At 59.4% G+C, this 10,303-nt stretch overlaps 1 long non-coding RNA gene across 1 annotated transcript; it reads right to left on the bottom strand.

The window, feature by feature from the left end:
* Positions 1-498: 498 nt before the first annotated feature.
* Positions 499-6,807, bottom strand: LOC147087047 (uncharacterized). The gene is made up of 3 exons (XR_015075579.1): positions 6,675-6,807; positions 1,880-1,986; positions 499-692 (listed from the first exon to the last, which is right to left on the bottom strand). It is a non-coding gene; the product is annotated as an uncharacterized LOC147087047 (long non-coding RNA).
* Positions 6,808-10,303: the final 3,496 nt, after the last annotated feature.

Here is a 10,303-nt window from a genome sequence, read left to right as displayed (position 1 = left end):
GCGGCGCTCCCTCAGTACTGCCCCTCCGACAGTGCGGCGCTCCCTCAGTACTGCCCCTCCGACAGTGCGGCGCTCCCTCAGTACTGCCCCTCCGACAGTGCGGCGCTCCCTCAGTACTGCCCCTCCGACAGTGCGGCGCTCCCTCAGTACTGCCCCTCCGACAGTGCGGCGCTCCCTCAGTACTGCCCCTCCGACAGTGCGGTGCTCCCTCAGTACCGCCCCTCCGACAGTGCGGCACTCCCTCAGTACTGCCCCTCTGATAGTGCGGGCACTCCCTCAGTACTGACCCTCCGACGGTGCAGTGCTCCCTCAGGGCAAAGGGCTACTCGCACCCTGCAAGGCTCGAGGTTTGACGGCGCATTCAGCCACGCGTGCGAGCGCGGGACTGCGACGCAGAGACACGTGCGGAGGGAGGTTGCGAGTTAAAACTGCGGCGTGTAAACGGGCTGCCCGGGTGGGGCCCAGAGGCAGGGGGGGGGGGGGGGGTCGGGGCGAGGGTACCTGCAGGTAGGTCTTGTACTCGATGAGTTTCTCCGTGCCTCTGTGCAGAAGCCCGATGTGAGGGTCGCACTTCTTCACCGATTCGCCGCTCAGCTCCAAGACCAGCCGCAGCACTCCATGGGCAGCTGGGTGTTGTGGCCCAAAATTGATGGTGTAGTTCGAGACCATCCGCTCTACTGGTGGGTCCTTGTCTGATAACGAGACGGGGAGAGAGAGGGGGAGGGAGGGAGAGGGAGGGGGAGGAGAGAGGGAGGGGGAGGAGAGAGGGAGGGGGAGAGAGGGAGGGGGAGAGAGGGAGGGGGAGAGAGGGAGGGGGCGAGAGGGAGGGGGCGAGAGGGGAGGGGGCGAGAGGGAGGGGGCGAGAGGGAGGGGGCGAGAGGGAGGGGGAGAGAGGGAGGGGAAGGAGGAGAAGGGGAGAGGGGGGGAGAGAGAGGGGGAGGGGGAGGGAGGTAGGAATCAGAAATTTAAAGATGAAACTTATAAACAGCACCCACCAAACAGGACGCGTCCCGAGTCACAATCGCTCTCCCTCATTTGGGACGCCCTCTCACACCTGGAGTGACCACTGGTCGCTGGAGGGGTTACAGGTCGTTGTTTTATTTATTCGTTTATGGGATGTGGGCGTCGCTGGCAATGCCAGCATTTACTGCCCATCCCTAGTTGCCCTTGAGAAGGTGGTGGTGAGCCGCCTCCTTGAACCGCTGCAGTCCGTGTGGTGAAGGTGTTCCCACAGCGCTGTTAGGGAGGGAGTTCCAGGATTTTGACCCAGCAACGATGAAGGATCAGCGATATACTTCCAAGTCGGGATGGTGTGTGACTCGGAGGGGAACGTGGACATGGTGGTGTTCCCATGCGCCTGCTGCCCTTGTCCTTCTAGGTGGAAGAGGTCGCGGGTTTGGTTGGTGCTGCCGAAGAAGCCTTGGCGAGTTGCTGCAGTGCATCTTGTAGGTGGTCCACACTGCGGACACGGTGCGCCGGTGGTGGAGGGAGTGAATGTTTAAGGTGGTGGATGGGGGGTGCCGATCAAGCGGGCTGCTTTGTCCTGGATGGTGTCGAGCTTCTTGAGTGTTGTTGGGAGCTGCACTCATCCAGGCAAGTGGAGAGTATTCCATCACACTCCTGACTTGTGCCTTGTAGATGGTGGAAAGGCTTTGGGGAGTCAGGAGGTGAGACACTCGCTGCAGAATACCCAGCCTCTGACCCGCTCGTGTAGCCACAGTATTTATGTGGCTGGTCTAGTTAAGTTTCTGGTCAATGGTGACCCCCCCAGGATGTTGATGGTGGGGGTTTCGGCGATGGTAATGCCGTTGATTGTCAAGGTTTCTGACACACACTGGCCGCCCCCCCCACCATCCCACCATTCCCCGGCCTCACTTACCATTCCAGGGAGGCGGTTTCCACTTGGCGGTGATCTCCGTCGGGTACATGACGGCTCCCGCGTACTGCTCCATCCATTCGGGGTCCGGTTGCCATTGCTTCGCCCCCCTACCGAGAGGGGGAGAGTTTGAGAGAGAGAGAGAGAGAGAGAGAGAGAGAGAGGGAGGGAGGGGCGCGAGAGGGAGGGGCTGGGCGTGAGAGAGGGGGGAGGGGCGCGAGAGGGAGGGGCGGGGCGCGAGAGGGAGGGGCGGGGCGCGAGAGGGAGGGGGCGGGGCGCGAGAGGGAGGGGGCGGGGCGCGAGAGGGAGGGGGCGGGGCGCGAGAGGGAGGGGCGGGGCGCGAGGGAGGGGCGGGGCGCGAGGGAGGGGCGGGGGCGCGAGGGAGGGGCGGGGCGCGAGGGAGGGGCGGGGCGCGAGGGAGGGGCGGGGCGCGAGGGAGGGGCGGGGCGCGAGGGGAGGGGCGGGGCGCGAGGGAGGGGCGGGGCGCGAGGGAGGGGCGGGGCGCGAGGGAGGGGCGGGGCGCGAGGGAGGGGCGGGGCGCGAGGGAGGGGCGGGGCGCGAGGGAGGGGCGGGGCGCGAGGGAGGGGCGGGGCGCGAGGGAGGGGCGGGGCGCGAGGGAGGGGCGGGGCGCGAGGGAGGGGCGGGGCGCGAGGGAGGGGCGGGGCGCGAGGGAGGGGGCGCGAGGGAGGGGCGGGGCGCGAGGGAGGGGCGGGGCGCGAGAGGGAGGGGCGGGGGCGCGAGAGGGAGGGGCGGGGCGCGAGAGGGAGGGGCGGGGCGCGAGAGGGAGGGGCGGGGGCGCGAGAGGGAGGGGCGGGGCGCGAGAGGGAGGGGCGGGGCGCGAGAGGGAGGGGCGGGGCGCGAGAGGGAGGGGCGGGGCGCGAGAGGGAGGGGCGGGGCGCGAGAGGGAGGGGCGGGGCGCGAGAGGGAGGTGCGGGGCGCGAGAGGGAGGGGCGGAGGAGGGGCGGAGCGCGAGAGGGAGGGGGGGAGCGCGAGAGAGAGGGGCGGGAGCGCGAGAGAGAGGGGCGGAGCTCGAGAGGGAGGGGCAGCGCGCGAGAGAGAGGGGGGCAGAGCGTGAGCGGGGCAGCGCGTGAGAGAGTGAAACTCATCCTCCGTCAGATCGACCAGAAGGAATCTAATCTCTCGGCGATACTGCAGATTCAAATCGTTCATTCCCCACCCCCCATCGTCCAAGATTCTCTCTCCTCGTAGCTACCCACTCCTCATTGCCACCCCAAGCAGGACCTGTGACACTCCCCACCCGCCCCCCCTTCCCCAAACCGGTGAACCCCGCTCCCCCAGACCTCACCCAAGTAGTACAATCCTAAATAGGGCAACTGGAACAGAGAGACCTGAGGGTGGACGGACACAAGTCTTTGAAGACGGCAGAACAAGTGGAGAAGGTTGTTAATAAAGCAGACCGGATCGTGGGCTTTATAAACAGTGGCATCGAGTACAAAAACAATGGAAATATGATGAACCTTCATAAAACACTGGTTAGATCCCAACTGGAGTCTTGTGTCCAATCCTGGGCACCGCACTTTAGGAAGGATGTCAAGGCCTTGGAGAGGGTTAAGGGGAGATTGACCAGAATGGTACCGGGGATGATGAACTTCAGTTACGTGGAGAGACTGGAGAAGCTGCGGTTGTTCTCCTTAGAGCAGAGAAGGTTAAGGGGAGATTGACCAGAATGGTACCAGGGATGAGGGACTTCAGTTACGTGGAGAGACTGGAGAAGCTGGGGTTGTTCTCCTTAGAGCAGAGAAGGTTAAGGGGAGATTGACCAGAATGATACCAGGGATGAGGGACTTCAGTTACGTGGAGAGACTGGAGAAGCTGGGGTTGTTCTCCTTAGAGCAGAGAAGGTTAAGGGGAGATTGACCAGAATGGTACCAGGGATGAGGGACTTCAGTTACGTGGAGAGACTGGAGAAGCTGGGGTTGTTCTCCTTAGAGCAGAGAAGGTTAAGGGGAGATTGACCAGAATGGTACCAGGGATGAGGGACTTCAGCTACATGGAGAGACTGGAGAAGCTGGGGTTGTTCTCCTTGGAGCAGAGAAGGTTAAGGGGAGATTGACCAGAATGGTACCAGGGGTGAGGGACTTCAGTTACATGGAGAGACTGGAGAAGCTGGGGTTGTTCTCCTCAGAGCAGAGAAGGTTAAGGGAGATTGACCAGAATGGTACCAGGGGATGAGGGATTTCAGTGACGTGGAGAGACTGGAGAAGCTGGGGTTGTTCTCCTTAGAGCAGTGAAGGTTAAGGGGAGATTGACCAGAATGGTACCAGGGGATGAGGGACTTCAGTGACGTGGAGAGACTGGAGAAGCAGGGATTGTTCTCCTTAGAGCAGAGAAGGTTAAGGGGAGATTGACCAGAATGGTACCGGGGATGAGAGACTTCAGTGATGTGGAGAGACTGGAGAAGCTGAGGTTGTTCTCCTTGGAGCAGAGAAGGTTAAGCGGAGATTGACCAGAATGGTACCAGGGATGAGGGACTTCAGTTACATGGAGAGACTGGAGAAGCTGGGGTTGTTCTCCTTAGAGCAGAGAAGGTTAAGGGGGAGATTGACCAGAATGGTACCGGGGATGAGGGACTTCAGTTACGTGGAGAGACTGGAGAAGCTGGGGTTGTTCTCCTTAGAGCAGAGAAGGTTAAGGGGAGATTGACCAGAATGGTACCGGGGATGAGGGACTTCAGTTACGTGGAGAGACTGGAGAAGCTGAGGTTGTTCTCCTTAGAGCAGAGAAGGTTAAGGGGAGACTGCCCAGAATGGTACCGGGGATGAGGGACTTCAGTTACATGGAGAGACTGGAGAAGCTGGGGTTGTTCTCCTTAGAGCAGAGAAGGTTAAGGGGAGATTGACCAGAATGGTACCGGGGATGAGGGACTTCAGTTACGTGGAGAGACTGGAGAAGCTGGGGTTGTTCTCCTTAGAGCAGAGAAGGTTAAGGGGAGATTGACCAGAATGGTACCAGGAATGAGGGACTTGTGATGTGGAGAGACTGGAGAAGCTGGGGTTGTTCTTCTTGGAGCAGAGAAGGTTAAGAGGAGATTGACCAGAATGGTACCGGGGATTAGGCATGGAGAGACTGGAGAAGTTGTCTCCCCGCAACTCCCTGCCTGTGACACCCCCATGACCTGTGCCCCCCACTCCCTGCCCTGTGCCCCCCACTCCCTGCCCTGTGACCCCATGACCTGTGCCCCATGACCATTCTCCCCCTCTACCTGCCCTGTGATCCCCCATGACCTGTCTCGCCCCGATCCCTGCCCTCTGATCCCCCCCATGACCTATCTCGCCCCATCCCTGCCATGTGACCCCCGTGACCTGTCTCGCCCCATCCCTGCCCTGTAACCTCCCCATGATCTGTCTCACCCCTATCCCTGCCGTGACCCCCCCATGACCTGTCTTGCCCCTATCCCTGCCCTGTGACCCCCCATGACCTGTCTCGCCCCTATCCCTGCCCTGTGACCCCCCATGACCTCTCGTCCCTATCCCTGCCCTGTGACCCCCCCATGACCTCTCTCGCCCCTATCCTCCTGCCCTACGACCCCCCATGACCTGTCTCACCCCTATCCCTGCCCTACGACCCCCCATGACCTGTCTAACCCCTATCCCTGCCCTGTGACCCCCCATGATCTGTCTCGCCCCTATCCCTGCCCTGTGACCCCCCATGACCTGTGTCGCCCCATCCCTGCCCTGTAACCTCCCCATGATCTGTCTCGCCCCTATCCCTGCCCTATGACCCCCCATGACCTGTCTCGCCCCATCCCTGCCCTGTGACCTCCCCATGACCTGTGGCATCCCTATCCCTGCCCTGTGACCCCCATGACCTGTCTCGCCCCTATCCCTGCCCTGTGACCCCCCATGACCTGTCTCGCCCCTATCCCTACCGTGTGACCCCCCATGACCTGTCTCGCCCCTATCCCTGCCGTGTGACCCCCCATGACCTGTCTCGCCTCTATCCCTACCCTATGACCCTCCCATGACCTGTCTCGCCCCTACCCCTGCCCTATGACCCCCCATGACCTGTCTCGCCCCATCCCTGCCCTGTGACCCCCCATGACCTGTCTCGCCTCTATCGCTGCCCTATGACCCCCCCATGACCTGTCTCGCCCCTATCCCTGCCGTGTGACCCCCCATGACCTGTCTCGCCTCTATCCCTACCCTATGACCCTCCCATGACCTGTCTCGCCCCTACCCCTGCCCTATGACCCCCCCATGACCTGTCTCACCCCTACCCCTGCCCTATGACCCCCCATGACCTGTCTCGCCCCTATCCCTGCCCTGTGACCTCCCCATGACCTGTCTCACCCCTATACCTGCCCTGCGACCCCCCCATGACCTGTCTCGCCCCTATCCTTTCCCTGTGACTCCCCCCATGACTTGTCTCGCCCCAATCCCTGCCCTATGACCCCCCATGACCCGCCATGACCTGTCTCGCCCCTATCCCTGCCCTATGACCGCCCCATGACCTGTCTCGCCCCCATCCCTGCCCTATGTCCCCACCCAATGACCTGTCTCGCCCCTATCCCTGCCCTATGACCGCCCCATGACCTGTCTCGCCCCCATCCCTGCCCTATGACCCCCCCATGACCTGTCTCGCCCCTATCCCTGCCCTATGACCGCCCCATGACCTGTCTCGCCCCCATCCCTGCCCTATGACCCCCCCCATGACCTGTCTCGCCCCTATCCCTGCCCTATGACCGCCCCATGACCTGTCTCGCCCCCATCCCTGCCCTATGACGCCCCATGACCTGTCTCGCCCCTATCCCTGCCCTATGACCTTCCCCCGCCTTTACCTCCGGCTCTGGGCCACCGCCGCCGCCTGCCGCAGGGATCCGCTCCCCGCCCGTCTCGCCAGCTGCAACAGCGCCGCCATCGACCTTCAGCCGGCGTAGAGCTGGACCGGAAACTGGCACCTTACTTCCGCCCTCACCTGCTCGGCTCTCCGCCAATCAGAGAACGGGGATGAGGGAAACTCCGCCAATCAGAGAACGGGGATGAGAGAAACGCCGCCATCTTTGTGAGGGCGGACCCGCCAATCAGAGATCAGGAATTGGGACAGCGCCGCCATCTTGGTCAAGGGGAAACCCGTCAATCACAGAGTAGGGACTGAGGCGGCGCCGCCATCTTAGTGTAGGTCTAACCCGCCAATCAGAGAGCAGAGAATGGGACAGCGCCGCCATCTTAGTGAAGGGCAAACACGCCAATCAAAGAGCAGGGAAAGGGACAGCGCCGCCATCTTCGTGAAGGGCAAGCCCGCAAATCACAGAGCAGGGAATTGGGGCGGGTGAACAACAAAACGCCAGCCAATAGGAAACGGGAGTTAAACCACAACAACATCATCAAAACATGAAGTTAAGATCAAGCCCCTGGACACACGCTCCCCGTCGAAAAAATGTTTTAATAATCAAACATATCGGTGCTGCCGATGGAGGAGAATGTGTGAAGGGAGGCCCCCGAAGTTTGTTTTCTGTTTGAAAAATGAGTTAACATGGCGGCCCATCTCCCTCAATATCCCCAGGCTGGGCCGCCCGCGGCACCCTGGGAGTTGTAGTCCGCCACGCCGTCCGCCTCATGTTAAAATGGAGGCACGGAACTACAGCTCCCAGCGGCCTCTGCGGTGGCGGCCATATCTCCCTTGTTCACAGCGGGCCGCCCGCGGCACCCTGGGAGCTGTAGTTCAAGCCGCCCTCCGCCCTCATGTTAAAATGGAGGCGGGAATCTACAGCTCCCAGCGGCCTCTGCGGTGGCGGCCATATCTCCCTACTTGTTAACAGCGGGCCGCCCGCGGCCCGCTGGGAGTTGTAGTCCGCCCTGCCGCCCGCCTCATGTTAAAATGGAGTCGGTGAACTACAGCTCCCAGCGGGCACTGCGGTGGCGGCCATCTCTCCTGTTCTTCAGACAGGGCCGCCCGGTGCATGACGGGAGTTGTAGTTCGCCCCACCGCCCGCCTCATGTTAAAATGGTGCTGGGGAACGACATCTCCCAGCTGCCTCTGGGGGAGCCATTCAATCTGTGTCCCCCCCAACACTTTTCATAACCCACTGTGGAGGAGGCCCTAAAAATGGGCAGTATAGTGAGCAGTGAGGGGGAGGAGAAGGATTGGGATGGACTTCAATTGGGCGTAGATGGGCGGGCAGGTGGCAGATGCAATTTAACCTGGTAAAGTGCCAAGTGGTGCATAAGAACATAAGAAATAGGAGCAGGAGGAGGCCATTTGGCCCATCGAGCCTGTCCCACCATTCAATAAGATCTTAGCTGATCTGATCCTGGCCTCAAAGTCCCTTCCCCGCCCGCTCCCCACAACCCTCGACTCAAATATCAATCTATCTCCACCGTGAATATATTCACTGACTGGTGTCTCTCAGTCCCTCTCTCTCAGGAAGATATCTGTACACTGACTGGTGTCTCTCAGTCCCTCTCTCTCAGGGAGATATCTGCACAGTGACTGGTAACTCTCAGTCCCTCTCTCTCAGGGAGATATCTGTACACTGACTGGTGTCTCTCACTCCCTCTCCCTCGGAGATATCTGTACACTGACTGGTGTCTCTAGGTCACTTTCTCTCAGGGAGGTATCTGTACACTGACTGGTGTCTCTCAGTCCCTCTCTCTCAGGGAGATATCTGTACACTGACTGGTGTCTCTCAGTCCCTCTCTCTCAGGGAGATATCTGTACACTGACTGGTGTCTCTCAGTCCCTCTCTCTCTCAGGGAGATATCTGTACACTGACTGGTGTCTCTCAGTCCCTCTCTCTCAGGGAGATATCTGTACACTGACTGGTGTCTCTCAGTCCCTCTCTCTCAGGGAGATATCTGCACAGTGACTAGTAACTCTCAGTCCCTCTCTCTCAGGGAGATATCTGTACACTGACTGGTGTCTCTAGGTCGCTTTCTCTCAGGGAGGTATCTGTACACTGACTGGTGTCTCTCAGTCCCTCTCTCTCAGGGAGATATCTGTACACTGACTGGTGTCTCTCAGTCCCTCTCTCTCTCAGGGAGATATCTGTACACTGACTGGTGTCTCTCAGTCCCTCTCTCTCAGGGAGATATCTGTACATTCAGAATCACACAGAATCACAGAAACCCCACAGTGCAGATAGAGGCCATTTCGGCCCATCGAGCCTGCACCAACACATATCCCACCCGATCCCTGTAACCCCTACACCAACACATATCCCACCCTATCCCCGTAACCCCCACGTATTTAATCCCCCTAACACTTAAGGGTCAATTTTTTTTTTATCATAGCCAATCAACCTAACCCGCACATCTTTGGACTGTGGGAGGAAACCGGAGCACCCGGAGGAAACCCACGCAAACACGGGGAGAATGTGCAAACTCCACACAGACAGTCACCCAAGGCTGGATTCGAACCCGGGTCCCTGGCGCTGTGAGGCAACAGTGCTAACCACAATGCCACATTGACTGCTGTCTCTCAGTCCCTCTCCCTCAGGGAGATATCTGTACACTGACTGGTGTCTCTCAGTCTCTCTCACTCAGGGAGATATCTGTACACTGACTGGTGTCTCTCAGTCTCTCTCTCTCTCAGGGAGATATCTGTACACTGACTGGTGTCTCTCAGTCCCTCTCTCTCAGGGAGATATCTGTACACTGACTGGTGTCTCTCAGTCCCTCTCTCTCAGGGTGATATCTGTACACTGACTGGTAACTCTCAGTCCCTCTCTCTCAGGGAGATATCTGTACACTGACTGGTGTCTCTCAGTCCCTCTCTCTCAGGGAGATATCTGTACACTGACTGGTGTCTCTCAGTCCCTCTCTCTCAGGGAGATATATGTACACTGACTGGTGTCTCTCAGTCCCTCTCTCTCAGGGTGATATCTGTACACTGACTGGTGTCTCTCAGTCCCCTCTCTCTCAGGGAGATATCTGTACACTGACTGGTGTCTCTCAGTCCCTCTCTCTCAGGGAGATATCTGTACACTGACTGGTGTCTCTCAGTCCCTCTCTCTCAGGGAGATATCTGTACACTGACTGGTGTCTCTCAGTCCCTCTCTCTCAGGGAGATATCTGTACATTGACTGCTGTCTCTCAGTCCCTCTCCCTCAGGGAGATATCTGTACACTGACTGGTGTCTCTCAGTCTCTCTCACTCAGGGAGATATCTGTACACTGACTGGTGTCTCTCGGTCTCTCTCTCTCAGGGAGATATTTGTACACTGACTGGTGTCTCTCAGTCCCTCACTCTCAGAACATAAGAACAAGGAGCAGGAATAGGCCATTCGGCCCCTCGAGCCTGCTCCGCCATTCAATAAGATGGCTGATCTGATCTTGGTTGCAACTCCACTTTCCCGCCTGCTCCCCAGAAACCTTGACTCCCCTTTTAGCTCGAACATCTGTCAATCTCCGCCTTGAATATATTCACCGACTCCAACCTCCACAGCTCTCTGGGGCGGAGAATTCCAAGG

The sequence above is a fragment of the Somniosus microcephalus genome, unplaced genomic scaffold (genome assembly GCF_052327205.1).
Source record: "Somniosus microcephalus isolate GS21.2 unplaced genomic scaffold, FLI_Smic_1.0 unresolved_chr6, whole genome shotgun sequence".
NCBI lineage: Eukaryota > Metazoa > Chordata > Chondrichthyes > Squaliformes > Somniosidae > Somniosus > Somniosus microcephalus.
Note: the sequence above shows the minus strand (reverse complement) of the source record. Positions and strands in the feature narration are given on the sequence as shown.